This window comes from Lithobates pipiens, unplaced genomic scaffold (genome assembly GCF_037356315.1).
Source record: "Lithobates pipiens isolate NorthernLeopardFrog02 unplaced genomic scaffold, aLitPip1_a1.2 Scaffold_13, whole genome shotgun sequence".
NCBI classification, from domain to species: domain Eukaryota; kingdom Metazoa; phylum Chordata; class Amphibia; order Anura; family Ranidae; genus Lithobates; species Lithobates pipiens.
In genome coordinates, this window is record NW_027507718.1 from 60,239,989 (window position 1) to 60,262,083 (window position 22,095).

General features: G+C 39.3%; 1 protein-coding gene across 7 annotated transcripts in view; it reads left to right on the forward strand.

Annotated features, from left to right (window-relative positions):
- LINGO2 (leucine rich repeat and Ig domain containing 2) overlaps positions 1–22,095 on the forward strand; it is a 2,286,714-nt gene that overhangs the window by 2,047,286 nt on the left and 217,333 nt on the right. For 4 of the 7 annotated variants that reach the window (XM_077475131.1, XM_077475129.1, XM_077475132.1 and 1 more), the window contains one exon: positions 8,376–8,465. The exons of the other annotated variants lie outside the window; for them this stretch is intronic. The gene's annotated coding sequence lies outside the window, so the exon portion shown is untranslated. The remainder of the gene's footprint in view (positions 1–8,375; positions 8,466–22,095) is intronic. 7 annotated transcript variants of the gene reach the window in all.

Here is a 22,095-nt window from a genome sequence, read left to right on the forward strand (position 1 = left end):
GTGCTCTATGTATTGGTGTCTTTGAGCAAAATACCTTGGTGAACCTGCCAGTCCTGCTGCTTTCCTATTTCAAACTAACCACACTAGGCAAGACAGCACATCTATCCCAGTGTGGTTTTCTTTCTTATAGTCTACACAGCCTTCCTGTACTCCAGTGGTCAGACTTATTCTGACAAACTCTATGCATAGAAAATCACCATAAAGATGCTATTTATCTGCTTCCTGCTGACATCTCCCCCCCCTGCATTCTCCTCTTACAGCATTTTCTTGTCAAAAGATTTTTATTAAGTATACAAGAAAATACATAGCAAATATGATGAGCGAACAGATTATAATAAAGGAAAGGAGGCTCAAAGTACAATTTGATTTTAATATGAAGTATAAAGAAAAACAACTGGATATAACCTGGAGGAGGTGTAGAAGAGCTACGATTGAGCTATTTGAGATTATAATTGAAATAAAGATTACAATTATATCAACCGCATAGACCATATCTGAGATGTCTAAAGGGGATTATATACTGTTAGGAAAAAAACATAAAAGAAGTAAGAGGGAAAAGAAAGGAGAAAAAGAAAGAACGACAGAAGAATGGGGTCCACAAGGTTGAATCAAGAACCATCATGAAGGTTGGCGTGTTCATTGTGCGTTGTCCTAAGTCTACCCAAAACAGCTACCATGGCATTAGAACAGTTTTGTCAAAGGTATATAGCAGATGGATGTGCTATCCATGGGTGCCATAGTTTTTTACATTTGGGAACCAGATCATTATCTGTAGCCATAGTTTTGGCATGAATCATGGTAGTATTCATCCTATTCTTTGTTTCAGCTACTACCAATGATGGGGACCTCCATGCCTTTGCCATAGTTTATTTAGCTGCCGTTAGAAGTTATAATAAATAATTTGAATTGGACCATCGTTAAACATTCTGGCTTCAGATTAAGTAGGGCAGTAGTAGGATCAGGCTGTATTTGCAAATCAAACATCTTGGAAGCCATTGTAAAAATATCCTTCCAAAAGGCTTGTGCTATTGGGCATGTCCATCAAATGTTTAAGTGTGTACCCAAGTCTGTGCAGTCACGATAACATTGTGAAAGTTGGCACATATTTAGCCATCCTATCTGGTACAAGGTACCATCTTGTTAGTAGGTTAGGGAACTCAGAACTTATGAGAGGAGTGAAAAAGTTTTAAATTTTCAGGTACTGGAATAATTCTGTTTGAGGTAAACCGCACGTTTCGCAAAGGATCTGGAAGGGAATGAAGGATGTAGAAGTGATGAATTTATGCATAGTCGAGATTTCCTGAGACTTGCAAGCTTGGAAGGACTTGGGAGAGATCCATGCAGGGTAAAAAGTGGGATTTTTTAGGAAGGAGAGAAGAGGATTATGAGGCGATTATAACCAGTGTTTAAATTTGAATCTATCCCATAAGGAAATAAAATGTTTGGTGATGGGGTTGTGTAAGCCTTTGCAGTCTTTTGGGAGAAGCCAAAACAGATTAGAGATCGAAAAGGGATAACAGTCAGTAGGGAAATTTCCTGTTGTTCATGGTATTTAGATTAGCAATATGTGCTGCCCTATAGTAAGTTTCAAAGTTGGGAAAGCCTAGGCCTCCATGTGTTTTGGAAAGATAAAGTGTGTGCAAAGGTATACGTGGTTTGGAGGATCCCCATACCTATGATTAATACATTTTTTCATACTCAACTGTACTTAAATACTGTATAAGAACTTTTGTGGTTTATATACAGTAAATGGACACATTTTTAAAGATCCCATGTATTAGAAATAAACAAACTTCATATATATAGATTCCTTTGTACCCAAGCATAAGTTGTTTGGATATCATCTATAGAACTATAAAAACACGTAGAGCAGTGGTCATCAACTTTGTCCTCAGTGCCCACTAACAGGCCAGGTTTGCAAGATAACTGAAATGCATCACAGGTGATATCATTTGCTGCTCAGTGATTGCAGTATTCTAGTCTGCATCTCCCCAAGGTAATACATAAAACCTGGCCTGTTAGTGGGCCCTGGGGACAGGATTGATGACCACTGACATAGTAGAGGATTCTTTATATAGGAAGAAAGATAAGTAACTTGTCTGAGCTATACATTTTAAAGCAAACAGAATGGGTAAGGGAAGCCAGAAGGAGGGAAGCAAGAAGAACTCCTGGGCCAACAAGAGCGAAGGGGAAGCCCGTGCAGTAGGAGAAATTGCCACTGCACATAATGATTAGGGTGTGCACAGACACACCTGGCACAACCCCTGTGCACACCTATGTCAATCAGGTTTGTAGTACTGTGAAGAAGACCAAAGATCGCGTCATGCTCTACTGGATTATATATATATATATATATATATATATATATATATATATATATATATATATATATATATATATATATACACAAACTAAATTACATTGTTGCACATCACAGCTTGGTGGCTAGGAAAAAATAAGTGCCAATCAGCAACGCTTGACATTTTTGGGGAGATTTACTAAAACTGGTGCACACTGAATCTGGCACAAATGTGCATAGTAACCAGTCAGCTTCTAGGTTTTATCGGCAATGCTCATCTGAACAAGCTGAAGTGAGAAGCTGATTGGTTACTATGCACAGTTGCACCATATTCCTCTGTGCACCCATTTTAGTAAATCTCCCCCATTGGGTATCAATGCAACTAACTGGTCAACGGTGTTAGGATGTATGTGGATCATTCGTTTGGTTCTTTTTAGTTGTTAATGAACAGACTGAACATCAAAACAAATATCAAAATAATACACTCTATGGTAAGTATGATGACATCAGTCACAAGCCATTTTTCCCTTTTAATTACTAATGAAACTTTTTTCACAAAACATGTTATGTAGAACATAGTACACCTACTCAGTAGTCTACCTTGGTGATCAGTTTTGTCTTTGATTATTGTTCTCTGGTGGGAGCCTTACCCAATTGTTTTCTGAAATATGAAAAAGGTGACAGTTTTGTTTCTTAACGTGAAGGAAACCTTAATTTTGAATTATCGCCTTTTTTCCCTGCAATCTTTGCACAAGGAATTACAAGCTATCATATTACCTATGTTCTGTAATTACAAGCGTAGGCATGGGCAGCTGTGAACAGATAATCATCAACATCTCAAAAGACAATTTAAAGAAGGGAATTAAGCAGTCTTTGAAATGCAATGATCTTTTTTCCTCTAAAAATCTGCTTAACATGCTGAACTTAAACAGTGATAAAGGCAAAAAGATTGTTCTCCTTGTTTTACAAAGAAGCGTGTACGATAAAGAATTATAATCCTGAAATGCTTTGTGCTTGCTGTAGCCCCTGACCTTTCTTATCTGCCTTTGATTGTGCACACAACTTCTGCTTATTGTGTGTCAGGTATTAAAAAAAAAAACAAAGAAAAATATAACATATTTTTAGGAAGTACACATTCTATGAAGTGAAAAGTTTGCTTAAAATAATTTTTGATTTGACATTCACCTGTATATTGGTTTGGTCCTAAATGTCATTAGTATTTTGCTTGGAGAACCCTGTACATTGAAATCTGTGCTGCAGAAATGATTGTATATCGCAACCAAACAAAGATTCAGTTTGAGTGTGGTGTGCTCTGTGATGAACAAAATTGTGCAAAGTTCAAAGAAAAGAAAACTGCACCATGCCAAGTCCCAAGCTTGCTCCTCCAAGCTTCTAGTGCTTTATATGCCATTTTGGAAAAGTCCCACCGAAATCCTGTGCAGAAGCGAACCCATACATAAGTTGTGCCCACATATGAAAATGGTGTTCAAACCATACATGTGAGGTATTATCATGATCGTTACTCTGTAACTCAAAACTGGTAACCTGTAGACATTTTTAAACGTTGCCTCTGGAGATTTTTAAGGGTCAAAGTTTGTCGCAATTCCACGAGCAGGCACAATTTTGAAGCACGACTATCAATTTACTTGGCATAACATTATCTTTCAGAATATAGAAAAAAATTGGGCTAACTTTACTGTTGTCTTATTTTTTAATTAAAAAAGTGTATTTTTTTTTCGCAAACAAACCTGCTTGTATGACCTCTGCACAAATACGGTGTGACATAAGCTATTGCAGCAACTGCCATTTTTTCCTTTAACCACTTTCAGACTGGACCATTTTGCAGGCCAATGACCAGACCACTTTTTGTGATTCGGCACTGCGTCGCTTTAACTGACAATTGCGCAGTCGTGCGACGTTGCTCCCAAACAAAATTGACATCCTTTTTTTCCCAGAAATAGAGCTTTCTTTTGGTGGTATTTGATCACCTCTGTGGTTTTTATTTTTTGCGCTATAAACAAAAAAGAGCGACAATTTTGAAAAAAACACATTATTTTTTCCTTTTTGCTATAATAAATATCCCCCAAAAATATATAAAAAAAATCAGTTTAGGCTGATACATATTCTTCTACATATTTTTGGTAAAAAATATCGCAAAAAGCGATTATTGATTGGTTTGCGCAAAATTTATAGCGTTTACAAAATAGGTGATAGTTTTATGGCATTTTTATTAATAATTTTTTTTAACTAGTAATGGCGGTGATCAGCAATTTTTATTGTGACTGTGACATTATGGTGGACACATCAGACATTTTTGACACATTTTTGGGACCATTGTCATTTATACAGCAATCAGTGCTATACAAATGCACTGATTCCTGTGTAAATGACACTGGCAGTGAAGGAGTTAACCAGGGGGTGGCAGTGTAGTGGTTAAGTGTGTCCTAGGGGCGTGTTACTAACTGTGGGGGGCAGGGCTGTGTGCTAGTGAACACTGATCTATGCTCCAATCACAGGAAGCAGAGATCAGTGTCACTTGTTGCCAGACAGAACGGGGAGAAGCTGTTTACAAAGGCATCTCCCCGTTCTCCTTTCCCGTGAGACAATCGCGGGTTTCCCTGAAGCGATCGAGTCTGCGGGACCCGCAACCAGACTCATGGGGGTCCTGACTGGCACACGCACGTGCCGCTGTCGGTGCGCACACAATGGCAGGGCGGGAAATTTAACTGGATGTACCTGTACGCCAGTTTGCCTGCCCGTGCCATTCTGCCGATGTACATCGTCGTGCGCCGGTCGGGAACTGGTTAAGGTGTCTGAAAAAAATATATAATGTTTTCAGATTCTAGGTAATTTTCTATAAAAAAAATGATTTTAACTTGTAAACAACAAGTTTTAAAAATAGGCCTGGTCCTTAAAGCGGAGTTCCACCCTCACCCCCTTACATGCTACATTTGGCATGTCATTTTTTGGGGGGTGGGAACCTAGTTTTAATAGGTATTTCCTGTTCCACTTCCTCCTTCCTGCTCTTGGCCCCCTAGGCCACTCCTCCTCTCCCCCCCTTTGAAATCGTCACAGGTCCCAGAAGATTGCATGGCCACTAGCAGAGCATAGTGCGTGCCCAGACGTGAAGCCGCAAGCTGTCATATATACGGGTGCCTACAGTTGTTATGATGGCACTGCTGAGAGGAGGAGAGGAGCGAGGATCCGGGCAGCCGTTGCTGGACCATGGGACAGGTGAGTGTCTGCTTATAAAAAGTCAGCAGCTACACTTTTGCTGCTGACTTTTAATAAACTAGAAAATATCCCCTTCTAATCCATCCTGTGAACTTAATTTTTCTTTTTTGAGAGTTATTAACCTCACATTAAGAGGAACTACAGAGGTCAAGGTCAAAGCTCTTTTTTTAATAATGAAATATTGTATACAGTTTAATGTTCAGGTCTGGGCACAGGCAAACTTTAAAGGGGGTGTAACCTTAAAAAAAAGTTCCTGTCCCTTTGAGGCATAAAATATTGCACAGTGCTTTGGCACAGTGTCAGTTGGCCCTTCCAATGTTGTGCAATACCTGGCTGATCCTGCCTGTTCCTGTGTGTACTTTTCATGACTGCTGATCCATGATAGCGTGGTCAGGTTATGTGCCTCCATCATCCTGCTCTCTCCTCAGCATCTCTCCCACTACCCTTCTATCTCTCCCTGTCATTTCTGTAGTCTGTGTGTGAACTGTGTAGTTGATCTCATCACTGCCCCTCTCTTCCCCGTCGGCCTTGAGTAATACTATTCTCTACAGCTGCTCCAAAGAAACATCTTTTAATTATTTTGATCCTCTCCATTTAGGTCCATGTTTAGTGCATTGTGTGTTTTCTTAAAATGATAATGCTACATACCTTGCTTGCACAGTGCTGCTGTGCAGTCATGTGTCCTTCCTCTGCCATCCTGCATACATTGGAAAGGAAATTGAAGGCCCTCCCACTGTAGTCTCTTAGATTGGGAAGGGAAGCAAAGGGAAGATACATGACTGAAGGTATTTAGCATTATTATTTTAGGAAAACACGCACAATGTGGAACACACGAACATGGACCCTAAAACAGAGAGAATCAAAGTAATTAATAGATGCGACTTTACAACCACTTTAACTTTAAACCACCATAGGTTAAACTAATGCTGTGATAAGATAAATACATGCTTCCAAAATTACAGAATATAGGGGACATTTGTGTTCTGCATAGATGGCTGCAGTGTTAAGATTTTTAGGGAAGATGCATTACTCATTCCTAAAAATATTGACAGCCCTCTTGACTTTATTTTATTTTGCTAAAGGCAATCAACAAGTAAAAAACAAATGATCTATCATTGGTGAGGCAGCTAGAGGTATATAAATCTCAACACCCTAACGAGGAGGGAAATTGAGAAAAAATGTCCAATGATGGGTCATCAATAACAGTTGAATGTAAGTAATGTGGGTTGTCAGACTATTAGCTATTTTATTTATGCAAGAATGACTTGGGGTTTTGACTGTGTGTATTGAATGCTTTAGGGACCATGTATCAAGTCAACTGATGTAATGCAATTACCTCATATTCCATCACTTTGCAAGCGTATAGTATATAATTTTTCCATTTAGCTGCCTGGCAATACAGGAGGTTTCAATGGCAGACAGTGAGTGTCACAGTGTCTGTCTAGTGCAGATAAGATGATACTGTATATACAATTAAATAGGTTGATTCAATAACTACAAATGTTATTGTAGTTTATAATGAATTTAATTAATCTAAAACAATTGTAAGTAAACTGACAACTGTGAATATCCTAAATTCTGCAAAAGTAGAGCAAAGGCACAAGAAGAAGAAGGAAGTTAAATACTGTAGCAGCAAAGTATATTTTTATAAGGGTTAGTGTAGGCTGCCACATCACATCATTGTTCTGGACAGCTGATGATGTCAACCTTATAGTAAACCCGCCATTACATATTTACATATGTAAACTGACATTTTTTACTTCTGCCACTCAGAGTATATGCTTGCCCATCATGCTGAAGCTTTGACAGTCAATGATCAAGAACAACAATAATAAAGATAAGGAATTCAGAATTTTTTTAGTCGCTACATGCTTGTTCTGAATATTTGACTCTGAAATTTTATAGCCAGAAACAGCTAAGCGGCTAGAATTTTCAGAACAAGCCAAAAATGGCTGCCTAAATATTTCTCTCCCAATGTGTGTTCTTTAATCCCTTGGTGCCAATGGACTACAAATATGGGTCTCGTTGGACTGGGCTTTTTCCGTGGGGGCCACATATTTCCGTATCTCCCTTTGTGCAGTGTGCTCCAATCACAGGGACTGGGGTCTCACCGAAAGCCCCAAGCCCCGTTCTAATGATCGGGACCCAGAATGTCTGATTCTGGGTCACCTGAGTGTTGTGATAGCCTCTGAATGGTTATGACAGTGATCAGTCACTGTGAAGCCCGCCCCTGTGTTTTCTCTCTGTGAATGGAGGAGAGAGATACAGTGTATCCTTCTTTGTCCTTGCAGAGAGAGAGAGAAAAACTATACTAAAAAATAAAATGTAATAATTGAAAAAAAAGTAGGATTAGTGTTTGGGTTAATGTCAGGGTCAATTTTCAGGGTCAAAGGTCAAGGTTAGGGTAAAAGTTCATGGACAGGATTTTTTTAAAGTAGTATCAGTGTCCGTGTGTTTTAGGTAGGATAAAAAAAAACAAAATGTGCACTATTGTTTCTGGGCTGTACTACGAGTACAAACTACAAATAACATACACATATGTGGTATTGTTGCGATCATCAGAAGCAGGAGATTTTATGTTAGGTTGTTTTTTGGTGGTAGGTTATGGTAGTGGCAAGAAATATACAGCTAAATTGGAAAAAATAAAAAATTCCTTTGATAATAACATAAAATCAGGATATAGCCATTACCATTTACCACCAAATGAAAGTCCAATTTGTTCTGAAATTTAAAAAAAAGGTATAATCCACCTGGATGCACAAAATAGTTGTGATATGTATTTTCTGACACATGTCAAAGTTGCAAAATTGAGCTTAGGTATTAAGATTTCTTTTACCCTTAGGCACGAAGGGGTTAATGAATATTACCATCTGTGGGAAGAGAAGTTTCATATTGCCCCAAGCAAAAACAGGTCTTCACATGCACAGGAAAGGTATGTTGCATAGGTCACCAATTTCCTATAGCAGTGTGTTTGAGTTTGAAAGAATTATCCCAATCCCTTTCCTTCCAACTAGCCCTCACAGCTTGGATGCACCCTATGCAATAGTTTTCACTGGGTCTGTCCTATTTTTAGAGTATCGTTGTAGGATAAGGTTCTGGGTTCAGCTTGTGAAGTTACATATACGTTAATTGAATAGTATATTTAAGTATGTTTTATAATATTCTGGTTATTTCACAATCAGTGCTTAAGTGGAGGAAAGTATAAAATCTTGTTTCAAACTTGCATTTATAGGTGTTAATAGTGATGGACATTAGTGGATATTTTACCAGAGATAGGAATTACAATTATGACAACTCTATAGAATAGATGATATTGTATATTTTTTACTTTATTTAAAGACAATCTCAAACTAAACCTGTCAAAAGATAATGTGATACCTCATCTAGAAGCATGAGTAGAGAATATATTGTCCAGACCCTGATTAATACTTGGCCAATAGTGACAAAGGTGTCTGTTTATGAAGCAGTGATCAGCGGTGATCCCGAGGATCACCGCTGATCACAGCCCATGAACAGTTTATGAAACAGAGATAATCGGCGGAGAAGTGTTTGAATATGTTCTCCTGACGATTATCTCTGCACACAGAGAATTCTCATAGACTGACACAGTAACGATCAATTTATGAAGCTGTGATCTCAGCGCTTCACTGGCGATCTGAGTCAGAATTCACCCTCCCAGATTCACCAACTCAGAGGTGGAGAATCGGGGAGTGAAGAGAGAATCTGGGGGGATCTGAGGAGGAAAGAGGAAGATTTTTTAACTTCTTTCTACCTCGTTCTGACCCCCCAACACTGTAACCATGTCCCCCTGTGATATTTATGTGTATACATATATATATATATATATATATATATATATATATATATATAATGCATGTGTATATACATGTATATAAAATGTGTGTGTGTATACACTGAATGAATGAATGAATGAAATACTTATATAGCGCACAATGCGAACTGAATCGCCTCTAGGCGCTGTGGCGAGCTTTGATCAGCTGCTAAAAGAAGAAGGTCTTGAGTTTTTTCCTAAAAGCCAGGTGATTTTCTTCCAGGCGGATGTTGATTGGTAGAGCATTCCATAGCAGAGGCCCTTGGACAGCGAATCTCCGATCACCCTTGGATTTATACCGGGCTTTGGGCACACTATATATATATATATATATATATATATATATATATATATATATATATATATAATGTAGGGGGACTCTTTATTTTACTAACATTAGCCACCCCGTCTGTCAGTGTACTGAGCAGTGATAATTTATCACTGCTTAACCACTTAAGCCCCGGACCATTTTACAGCTAAAGGACCAAGCCCATTTTTGCGATTCGGCACTGCATCGCTTTAACTGACAATTACGCGGTCGCGTGATGTGGCTCTGAAACAAAATTGACGTCCTTTTTTCCCACAAATAGAGCTTTCTTTTGGTGGTATTTGATTACCCCTGCGGTTTTAATTTTTTGCGCTATAAACAAAAAAAAGAACGACAATTTTGAAAAAAAAACGCATTATTTTTTACATATTGCTATAATAATTATCCCCCAAAAATATATAAAAAACATTTTTTTCCTCAGTTTAGACCGATACGTATTCTTCTACATATTTTTGGTAAAAAAAATTGCAATAAGCTTTTATTGATTGGTTTGCACAAAAGTTATAGCGTCTAAAAAATAGGGGATAGTTTCATGGCATTTTTATTAATAATTTTTTTTTTTACTAGTAATGGCGGCAATCAGCGATTTTTATTGTGACTCCGACATTATGGTGGACACGTCGGACAATTTTGACACATTTTTGGGACCATTGGCATTAATACAGCAATCAGTGGAATAACAAATGCACTGATTACTGTAAAAATGTCACTGGCATTGAAGGGGTTAAACACTAGGGGGCAGTGTAGAGGTTAAGTGTGTGTGTATTTTTTTTAACTGCAGGGGGGCGTGGCTTGGCGTCTGACGTCACTGATCGCCTTTGCCTATAACAGGGAACAGACGATCAGTGACAGCCTCAGTAGGAAGCACGAGGAGAGGTTTGTTTACACTTAGTTCTCCTCTTTCTTCAGCTCTGTGACCCAATCACGGGACGCCGTCGGCGATCAGGTCCCGCGGCCATGGTCCTGGAGCTCAGGACCGGGTCGCAAGTGCGCCGCCAGCGGCGTGCTCGTGAACCATGGCTGAGCACATAAAGAGCAATGTACCTGTACGTGCTTGTGCCCAGCCGTTCCATTCTGCTGACGTACATCGGCATGAGGCGGTCCTTAAGCGGTTAATAAACTGACATCTTTGTGTTTCTGTGAGTTTCTTTTTTTTTTTTTTTTTTTTTTTTTTACTTTCAAAGTATTTTATTTTTTCAAGAATGAAATTATACATTTTAGTACAATGTGAAATAAATTACAAGTATCAATGCCTGGTAAATGCCAGCTTATAAAAAACACTTACATTTGAATATAGAGAAGTGAAAAAGGAAAAAAAATGAGGCGTTTCTGTGAGTTTCTAGTACTGTAATCTCGTAAAGTCTCACGGGATTCCAGTATTAGGGACCCAAGTGGGTAGAAAAAAAAACCTCTCTATTTGATAATTTGACAACCAGAGAAACTTGTTATCCCTTTTTAGGAGGTTACATGTACCCTGGTTAATTTAAGCTATTCATGTGGCATGCAATACTCAGACTGTCTATGGCAAGACTAATCAATCAAGCCAAAATAAAAGGAACTGGAGAAATGAGTACGATGTGTAAATTAATATTTACTTTCATATCCTTTATCTGATCTCGCAGTCAAAAAGTCCCAACTGCAAAGTCTTCCAGTTACTGCAGCATGTGTCTCCATTCCCAACTTTGCAATAAATTGTGCTAGTATAAAATTATTATGGGAAAATCTACAGCCAAGGTTCACATAAATATTCTGGGGATTTGATAGTCAAGCAATAAATTAAATGATTGGATGCACAAAAGTAAATCTAAGTTACATACTCTTCTTCTTCTCTGATCTTTTTAGTAGAAATGGCCATTTTATGTCTATCAGTGAGCCCGTTATTGTAACAGTCATTAGGATCCATATTAAAAGTATAGAGGTTAAAAGAACTCAGCTTGGTTCTGCTTTGGTACATTTTACAAATGTATTACATGTATTATCTAAGACAGTTATCAGCATTTAATAGACCTTACATTGTCTGAACTACTATATAACTCCTTGGATATTCGGGTTTATAGTAATTCTAGAAAATACAAATTAGCAAGGTTAAAGTAGAACTATAAAGTTGAACTATAGGCAAAACTTTTTGTTTTTCATTTTCATTTTGGACAGAATAAGGGAGCCCCCCCCCCCCTTTTATTTTTGCAATCTGTGTTTCATTGTGGAGACTTACCTTCACTTTCTGTCCTATAGCCAAAACAGGAATTAAAAGGAAATGTATGGGAACTAGTATCCCCATTGGAAGATTTCCCCTCTATAACTTTTCTGGGGACAACACAAAATTTGGGATTTTCTTTTACTGTCACTTTCAATGATAATGACAATGATAATGGTAGACGGGACAAACAGAAAGAGTGAATAATGCTAATGGGGGCACAGACAGCAATAAAACCCTAATAGTTGTTTAAAACCACTTGCCGCCTGCCATATAGAAAAATGATAGCGGAAACATGGTTTCAATATCCTGATCAGACGTCATATGAGATCACAAGGATATTAAGCTGCTGTGTACCCCCTGGGGGTGTGCATCGTGGCGATCGTTGTAGCGGTGTGTCAGTCTGACACACCGCAACTCTGATCTAGGTAAATAGTCTCTGACCAAGGCTCTTTATCACGTGATTAGCCATATCCGGTCACAGCTGATCACAATGGAAGAGCCGTTGATCGGCTTCTCCTCACCTCTGTCTGTCAGATGCGAGTAGAGGAGAGCCGATCGGCTGCTCCTCTGACAGTGATAGGTCTGTGCTGATCGATTATCAGTGCAGCCCCCCATGGATGCCCACACTGGACCACCAGGGATGCCACTAGGACCACCAGGGATGTCACCACCAGGTATGCTACCCTAGACTACCAGGGATGCCAATCAGTGTCAACAATGGATGCCAATCAGTTCCCACAATTGTGCTCACAATGGGCATTACTGATTGGCAGGCATTATTGTTTGGCACTGATTGGCATCCATCAGTACCATACATTACAGTACATCAGTGCCACCTATCAGTGCCCATCCATGCCCATCCATGCCACCTATCAGTTCCCATCCATGCTACCTATTAGTGTCCATCAGTGCCACATATGGGTACCCATCAGTGCTGCATATCAGGGCCGCCTATCAGTGCCCATCATCAGTGCCCATCATCAGTGCTCATCATCAGTGCTCATCAATGCCACCTCATCAGTGCCACCTCATTGGTGCCCATCAGTGCAGCTTCATCAGTACCCATCAGTGAAGGAAAAAACATACTTATTTACAAAGTTTTGTAACCGAAACAAAAACAAACTTTTTTTCAAAATGTTTGGTCTTTTTTTTATTTGTTTAGCAGAAAATAAAAATCCCAGATGTGATCAAATACCACCAAATGAAATCTCTATTTGTGGGAACAAAATGATAAAAATTTAGTTTGGGCACAGTGTAGCATGACCGCGCAATTGCCATTCAAATTGCGACAGCGCTGAAAGCTGAAAATTGATCTGAGCAGGAAGGTGTATAAGTAACCAGTATTGAAGTGTTTAAAAAAAAAAAAGGTTTTGCCTTTTAGTTATACTTTAAAACTCATCTCTAGCCTTACCTAGTCTTGTGCAGTTATATAGGCTCCTGTCCTGTACTGACACTGCTTATTCTGATTTCACTACACATTACATAGTTACATAGTTGGTAAGGTTGCATAAAGACACCAGTCCATCCAGTTCAACCTGTGTTGGTGTATGTGTGCCAGTGTCAATAATCATTTCCCATATCCCTGTATATTGTGTTCACTAAGATACACATCCAGGAGTCTTTTAAAAATATCAACACTCCCCGCTGACACCACCGATTGTGGAAGAGTTCCACATCCTTATCTCCCTGACAGTGAAAAATTTCCTGCTCAGCTTTAGGTTAAACCTTTTCTCCTCCAATCTCATTGTGTGGTCCCATGTCCTCTTACACTCCCTGAGACTGAATAGCTTTTCCCCTATGCTGGACACACCATTGAGGTATTTGTAAAACACTATCATATCCCCTCTCAAGCATCTCTTCTCCAGCGAGAATACATTTAGTGCTTGTAGTCGTTCCTCGTAATTGAGGTCCTCTAATCCCCGTATTAATTTAGTTGTCCTTTTTTGGATTCTCTCCAGCTCCAGCACATCCCTTTTGAGGACTGGTGACCAGAACATTGTGTGCACCTTACAGTTTGCGTTAAATGCTTCAGCAGTTAGCAAATCTGCCTTATTTCCAAGCTGAAGGGTGTCCAGTATTATCTAGCCCTTTCCTCCCCTAGCCCACCTCTTCAAGTCATTGGATTTCAGTTCTTTTAAGAATAGAGTGGTCTGCATGAAAATATTTGCATAACTCCTCCCAAATTCCAGCCAATTGCATGTAGCAGGAAGTACTGATACAAGGTGTTGTGATGTTTTCAGGAAGCTATGTACAGCATCCTGCCAGCTCCTCCCACTAGCCGCGATCATTCTGCGATGCATAGAAAACAATAGAAACTAAATGATGACATCACTGGGTCTAAAATAATAATAAATTATGTAAGGAAAAGAAAAGATTTTATTTAAAAACGTCATTAGCATGTTGATATGAAGAAAAGGAGCGATTGGGGAAGACAAAATATACACAGATTAAACTTTAGATTTAATGAATACACACAAATTTTATTTTCATTCTCACAGAACTATATGCGTTTACCTCAGTCTTTACTACACACAATATTTCTTTCAAGTTTCACCCTTGTCAAATGCTTGTCTAAATCACATACCAATTAAACTCCAGCTTCTTACGTTTACCAAGCAAAACATTGCAATCTATCTGTCTGTTCCAGCTTGTAAAATGAATTTGTTTCTTAAATTGTGTAACAGATTCTACTTCCCTGCAGTTTCTTATTCTGCAGTTATACCCCAGGAGCCATCTCATTTGTACTCAACAACCGAGCAGTGACAAAAGTACCACAGTCAGCTGCTTTTTGTGCCATGGTACCCAATCAACTTTATATAGGAACTCTTGTCTTCTGTACAGCTGGATGCCAGAATAACCCTTTATAGAGTGGGGAAGTCTAACAGATCATGTGGACTTTCCTCAAAGACTGGAGCAATTTGATATTAGGTTTAGGTTGATCATGTTATATATATATATATATATATATATATATATATATATATATATATATATATATTTATATTTATATATATATATATATATATATATATATATATATATATATATATATATATATATATATATATATAGACTTTGTGCCAATATACAGAGAACAATACATTTGTTCATTTTTAACCTGTAAGTGTATTTTATGCCTTTATGACTAAAATCATTCTAGTCAGGAGGCATCACCATCTGGGAGGCAATGTGTTTGGCTTCCAGCCACCTTACAATAAGCCTGGCATACTAATGGCATAGTAATGACAAGGATGAAGTTCAAGTGATTTTATACACTTATGAAATGTTTTGCTTAAGGTCATAGCCTTGTTCATTTACATGCTTACATGGAAATTACAAATGTAAAATACACATTTACTTTCCATCAGTGCATTAATGGAGAATATGAAGTTCAAACATATAATTAGCAAGGTTGTATTACCTGTTTTGCTGTTAAGAAGACAAAATTCATAATTTGAATGTACCAAGATGATGAAGTGACCAATTTGAGTACAGCCAGCCTGCTGGATTTTACTTACTATTATTGCTAGCAAAAATCCCTGTCTTCTCTTGGCGGGGATGGCTTCCCCTGCCCAGCTGGGAGAGTAATGCACCGTACACACGATCAGAAAATCTTACGGAAAATACCGCTTTTGAAGCAATTGTGCGATAATCGGATCGTTAGTACAGAGCTTTCAAGTGCCGATCAGGATAGATCATCCGAAAAAAAAATTAATCGTATGATTTTCATTTAATCAGTACAGCTGTCATTTGAAAATACAATACAAATGCATTACAACACATGACATCACTTCTGAATTTTTTTTCTGTCGTGCAGGAATTTTTGTGACTTTAGTAAACTCATCAGATTCGATCTGAGATTATCATGCAATAAAAAACAGATGATCATTTGTCCGATAATCTCATTGTGTGTATGGGGCATAAAATGTCTTGGCAGAAGGGATTTCACAGTCAGCACTGTCGATGTAATGGAGAAATATCGAATGCGGGAAAGAAATTTGCACTGACTATGGCCTGCCTAGGCTATTTTATAATAGTCATTGACTGTTGCAGAGCCTTCAAGCAGTTTTAGGGCTGATGCTAGAAGAACCTTGCTCCTATTCTGCAAATGTTTTATTTTATCATTGACAGTAAGGATGAGCTAAACACCCCCAGTTCGGTTCTCACCAGAGCATGCGAACAGGCAAAAAATTTGGTCAAACACGCAAACACCATTAAAGTCAATGGGACATGAACATGAAAAATCAAAAGTGATAATTTTAAAGGCTTATAAGCTTATGCAAGTTATTGTCATAAAAAGTGTTTGGGGGCCTGGGTCCTGCACAAGGGGAGCACTGATTTTAATAATGCTTAAAGTGAAACAATAAAAATTAAATATTCCTTTAAATATCCTGCCTGGGGGTGTCTATAGTATGCTTGTAAAGTGGCACCGTTTTCCTGTGTTTAGAACAGTACCACAGCAAAATGGCATTTATAAAGGAAAAGAGTCCTTTAAAACTGTTTGCGGCTGTAATGAATTATCCCCCCAGTCCATTACTAGGCCCAAACCAAAAATGAAAAGGGCTGGTATGGATTGTAAGGGGAACCCTGTGCCAAAATAAAAAAAATGGCATGGGGTACCCCCAAAATCCATGCCAGACCCTTATCAAAGCACGCAAACTGGCAGGCCACAGGAAAAGAGGGGGGACCAAAGAGCGCCCCCCCTCCTGAACCATACCAGGCCACATGCCCTCAACATAGGGAGGTTGCTTTGGAGTAGCCCCCCAAAGCACCTTGTCCCCTTGTTGATGGGGACAAGGGCCTCATTCCCACAACCCTTGCTGGGTGGTTGAGGTGGTCTGCAGGCTGAGGGCTTATTTGAATCTGGAAGCCCCCTTTAACAAGGTGACCCCCAGATCCCCCCATGTTAAAGTGTCAAAAATAGTAAAAAAGGCAGGAGACATTTTGGGACAAGTCCTTTATTAAAATAATAAAAAAATGCCCATGATGTAAATCCATCTCACGCCACCTGACAGACTGAAAAAAAAAGAAACAACAGCTCCGGAGGCTCCCGCCGAGTGATGCTTCTTCTCGGTGACAGCTGTTATATAGCTGAGGGTGGGGCCACCCTGTGACGTAATTGAGTGACCCTTCCCCCCTTTGAAGCCAAGGGACATCAGAGGAAGGTGAGGTCATCCATTTATGTCACCGGTTGGCCCCTCTCTCCGCTATATAACAGCTGTCACCGAGAAGAAGCATCACTCCGCAGGAGCCTTCCATGGAGGTGGAGCTTTTGTGTCTTTTTTTTTCTTTTTTTGGCTCGTTGGGCGGCGTGAGATTGATTTACATCGTAGGATTTTTTTTATTTTTTAATAAAGGATATGTTCCAAAGTGTCTCCTGTCTTTTTTACAATATTTGACACTCTTTTTGTTAAATGGTAGGGGTACAATGTACTCGTTACCAATTCAAATGGGGGGGTCGGGATCTGGGGGTCCCCTTGTTAAAGGGGGCTTCCAGATTCTGATAAGTCCCCCGCCTGCAGACCCCCACAACCACTGGGCATGGGTTGTGTGGATGAGGCCCTTGTTCCCAGGGTGCCCTCACATCCCCTCCTCTTTTCCTGCGGCCTGCCAGGCTGCGTGCTCAGATAAGGGTCTGGTATGGATTTTTGGGGGGATCCCTATGCCATTTAAAGAAAAAAATTGGTGCAGGGTTCCATGTTAGTGTCCCATAGACTTTAATGGGATTCCAGGGATTTTGAATTTGCCATGAACACCGCATAATGTTCGTTGTTCTCTGAACGTCTAAACAATCAAAGTTCAGCATGTGGCCTGGTATGGTTCAGGAGGGGGGGCGCTCTCTATTTCCCCCTCTTTTCCTGAGGCCTGCCAGGTTGCACGCTCGGATAAGGGTCTGGTATGGATTTTGGGGGGGCTCCACCCGATTTTTTTTAAATTTTACGTTTAGGGGTTAATCTTAATAATTATACCAGACTCAAAGGGCCTGGTAATGGACTGGGGGGGACCCATGCCGTTTTTTTCAATGAGTTTTATCTATATTGCTGAGTCCCAACAATTCATTACAGCTACGGTCAGTTTTAAATTACTTTTTTTCCTTTAGAAATTAAATTTTGCTGTGGTACTGTTCTAAACATGGAAATAATGTGCCACTTTACAAGTATACTATAGACACCCCCCAGGCACAATATTTAAATTAATATTTAATTTTTATTGTTTCAAGTTAGGATTATTAAAATCACTGCTCCTGAAAAAACTGCCTTTTTTAACTTTTTTTTTGCATTGATACATGTAGCCTGGGGCAGGATCCAGGTCCCTAAACACTTTTTAGGACAGTAACTTGCATATAAGCTTTTAGAATGAGCACTTTTGGTTTTTCATACTTTCGAATTTGCCACAAACACCGCATAATGATGGCTGTTCGGCAAACAGTCGAATATACGATGTTTGAGTCGAACTTACATTCAACTTCAGACTCATCCCTAATTAACAGATCTATGACAGAGGGATGGGGGGTTTCGGGGGAACCACAGTCCAAGAGCATCATTGAAACACAACTTGATAGTGTTTCAGGCCACTTAAGAAAAAAAATTAGATGTATTTGTGTTTGTGTATTTTACAGTGCTTAGATGCAAATAGAAATGTGGTAACAGGAAACAAAAACTGTTTCAAAGATTCACAAAACTATAGTTTACTATTACAAATTAATACAGTTTGAAAATCTGATCTAACACGATGCGATCATATTGGCCATGATACTCTTAGGATGTTTACGATGTGTTTGGCAAGATTTTACCTTGCATTAGTGTCTCCAATGCATTCATTTTGATGTATTTGTATCTGATCCTAACTGATCTATGTACACTAGCTAAATGACTTACATACAGAGCCATTATTAATAGGGTTGTTTTGTTGTTGATCGATCATTTTTAGTTCTTCTAAATCTCATTTAAAGTTTTTTTTAAATACTCTCCCATGTCACTTTTAATAGTCCTTCCATTTGGAACTCGTACAAAAATGTATGAGACATACAGTACAATAATACAGCATATGCCTTGTTATACGCGCTCCAGCCTTTTGTTTCCAACACAGATACAAGATTGTTTTCAAACCAATTAAAACGAAAATGTAGCATATGAGGCAGAATGGTGAGACAAACACCATCAGATAACCACCTGTCACATAAGAGACAACACCTGTATCTGCTACAAGTACATCTGCCTTCCTTCTTCAGTTCTGTTGCTGGCTCTACCTATAAGGTAGCCCGCCAAGGCAAGAATTAATTGAAAGTAAGCGCAAATTGTAGCAGGGCTGGCAAAACAGTGCCTTTCTGCACTGAAATTCCAAGCAAGGTTGTCAGCTCTGCTGGATAGTCTATATAATTCTGCTTATTGCCAGCTTCTCTCTGTTCTCCTCTACATGCATACACCGATTCCTTCACCAGCAAACCAATTGCTGTATTTACTCCCAAGACTGCAGAATGTATGTGGGAAAGAGCTCTTGGGTTATGTAGCTCTGGTGGTGTATCTACATCCAAAGAAAATGAGCTCCCAGCAGCTGCCCCTGAAAATTTTAATTCATAGGTAATAATAATACATTTCTTGCCAAAGGAATGAGGTATACGACCAAAGTGTTGCTGGGACATGCTCGCGAAGGTGAGAGAGAGAGTTTTAAGGGTACATTTGGATAATGCTTGGACATACATTTTAAGTATCTGAGTAATTAAATAGTAAACTCCTTTAGGTTTCAAGCTCTTGTTCGCATTGTTAAGGAACAAACATTTGTCAAGATCTCATGTTTAAAATAATTGTGCAATGACAATAAAAGGCCATAAATCACCGTTCAGGAACATAGAGCAAACAGAAACTCCAAGAAGTTACTGTAGAGGTGCGAGTAATTGTAACAAAATTATTATGCTCATCAGCCTAAAGCATGGAAGTAATTGAGTGAAAAACAGCCACGTATTATGTAAAATGATTACTGCCTTAAAGCCACAATAAACAAAGAGGTTCTTGCAGTGATGATGTTAAACAGTAGAACAAATGAATGTGGCCTGCTGATTTTGCACTGTCTGGATCATTACGGAAATATGCATCGCCTCTTCTGTCCCTAATATGCAAATCATTTAATTACTTGAGGTATCTAAATTGCACAGTGCTAAGACAGTGACACAAAAATATACTTTTTTTTTGTCAGGTTCATCACATTGGATTTACATGTTATATAACTTCACAGCTCTGATCAAGTCACAAGATTTTTAGGTTGCAAGGTCATGTTCAAGTGAGAAGTCTTAGTCTCATTAAGGAAAACATTGTTTTATGGCTAGTGTTTGTTTTAGGATGGGGGTATCAAAGCAGATACGACTTGACTATGTCTAACTTTTTGCAACTCAGGAGGCAAAGCTGTGTGCTTCAAGCAGAAAGACAAATTAGAAATCATGTTGACAGTTCGAAACCAGGTTCACAGTGTTATCAATTTTTAGTGTTAGGACAAAAGCCCAGTCTAAAAATAAAACCAAAATGTTTCTATAGGTACATGTATTCAGAATTTCGTAGCAATAATCCACAGAGATTTCATAAAATGATCTGTAAATCTGTCATTGCAGTTAGCATCGTACACTGGGTACATTTATAGGGTTTGAAAAATGTGGCCTTTGTAAATAACTGAGTGCTAAAGCTAATCCATAAGGTACACACTTGAAACGGAACAAGCCCTCATGGGTAATAAATACAGTGAAGACCCTACTTTCCTTTCAGCAAAACATAAGCACTTTAAAGATCTAGGGTTAAAAAAATAGCTTCTCTGAGTTCTGGGAATACGTCCTCAATATTTGGCAAGGGATGACTATCAACAACAACAGCTTTATTTGGTTCGCAAAGGTCAACATTCTATCAATCCCACCTGTTTCTTCATTTGTCATCCCAATAGGAGGAACCCATTCAGTCCATTTTCAGCCACATCTTGTTGGTTTGTTAGGTTCTTGGGAAGCAGCTTTACTTATAATTAAGGGTAAGCATCTCCATTCCTGACACACAGATTTCACATCTGACTGCTGCTTAATTTTATTTTCAAAGTTCTTTGCATAGCCCAGTGAGGTGTCATTGAGTGGTGAAACTATGGACACTGGTATCATATGTACTAATGGAGCTGGGAGGATAAGGTCAATACTTATTTATATAGTACTGCAAAAATATAATATAATAAGTGGTGTCATAGGGTGTGTGCAACCTATTGCATTAGGGTGGGCACCCCAAAGCTCACACACACATGCCTTTCTCTGCAGCCTCAGCTGCACGGGGCAGTGAATACATGGGAAGTGCTCTGTGCTGAGCAGCTTCATAAACTGAAGCAGCTTCACAAACTGAAGCATAGTAAAACACAGTTTATGAATGAATGACTGCGTTCACTGTGTTTATTTAGAAAAGGAAGAGGCTGGTAAATGGCCCCTTCCCCCGTTCTCCACCCTGAAATATCCCCCACAGCATCCAGGAGAGAGGAGAGCAAGGAAGCCAGCAGCACTGTGGGGCGGAGGGGGCAATATGGGGGAAGCCTGGGCAGCAGGGGAATCAGCACCATGTGTAGCATTTAGGGTGTGCCCAGGCACACCCCCTGGGCATGCCTATTAGTGCTGTCTTTCTTTACTATGTAGAATTCAGCTTGCACACTAGTTAATGGAAATTTTACAATCACTAAAGTAAGCCAATACAGGAAAAGGGTCTCTATGATAACTAACTAGTGTTAGGCTACTTTGACACTGGGACAGGGGCGTTAGCATTAACTTTAGCTTTACTGCTGTTATAGCAGCACTTTTTGGCTGCTAGCAGGGCACTTTTAACCCCTGCTAGTAGCTGAATAAAGGGTTAAAGGCACCCGCAAAGCGCAGCTGCCGAATTGCTTTGCAGGTGCTTCTGCAGTAGTGCCCATTGATTTCAATGGCAGGGGCAATGGAGGAGCGGTTCTGGCACCGCCCAAAAGATGCTGCTTGCAGGAATTTTTCTAACGACCTGCAAGCAAGTGTGAAGGCACTCGGGCTCTCACACTGGGGCTGCAGGGGTGTCATTTTCAGGCTCTTTACAGGCGCTATTTTTAACCCAAAAGTGCCTGAAAAATGCCCCAGTGTGGACGGGGTCTTAGAGTAAGTGCAGTAATTGGTTCATTTGCAACACACCTTTAGTAAATTTGCTCAGGGAGTATAGAAACAGAAATGT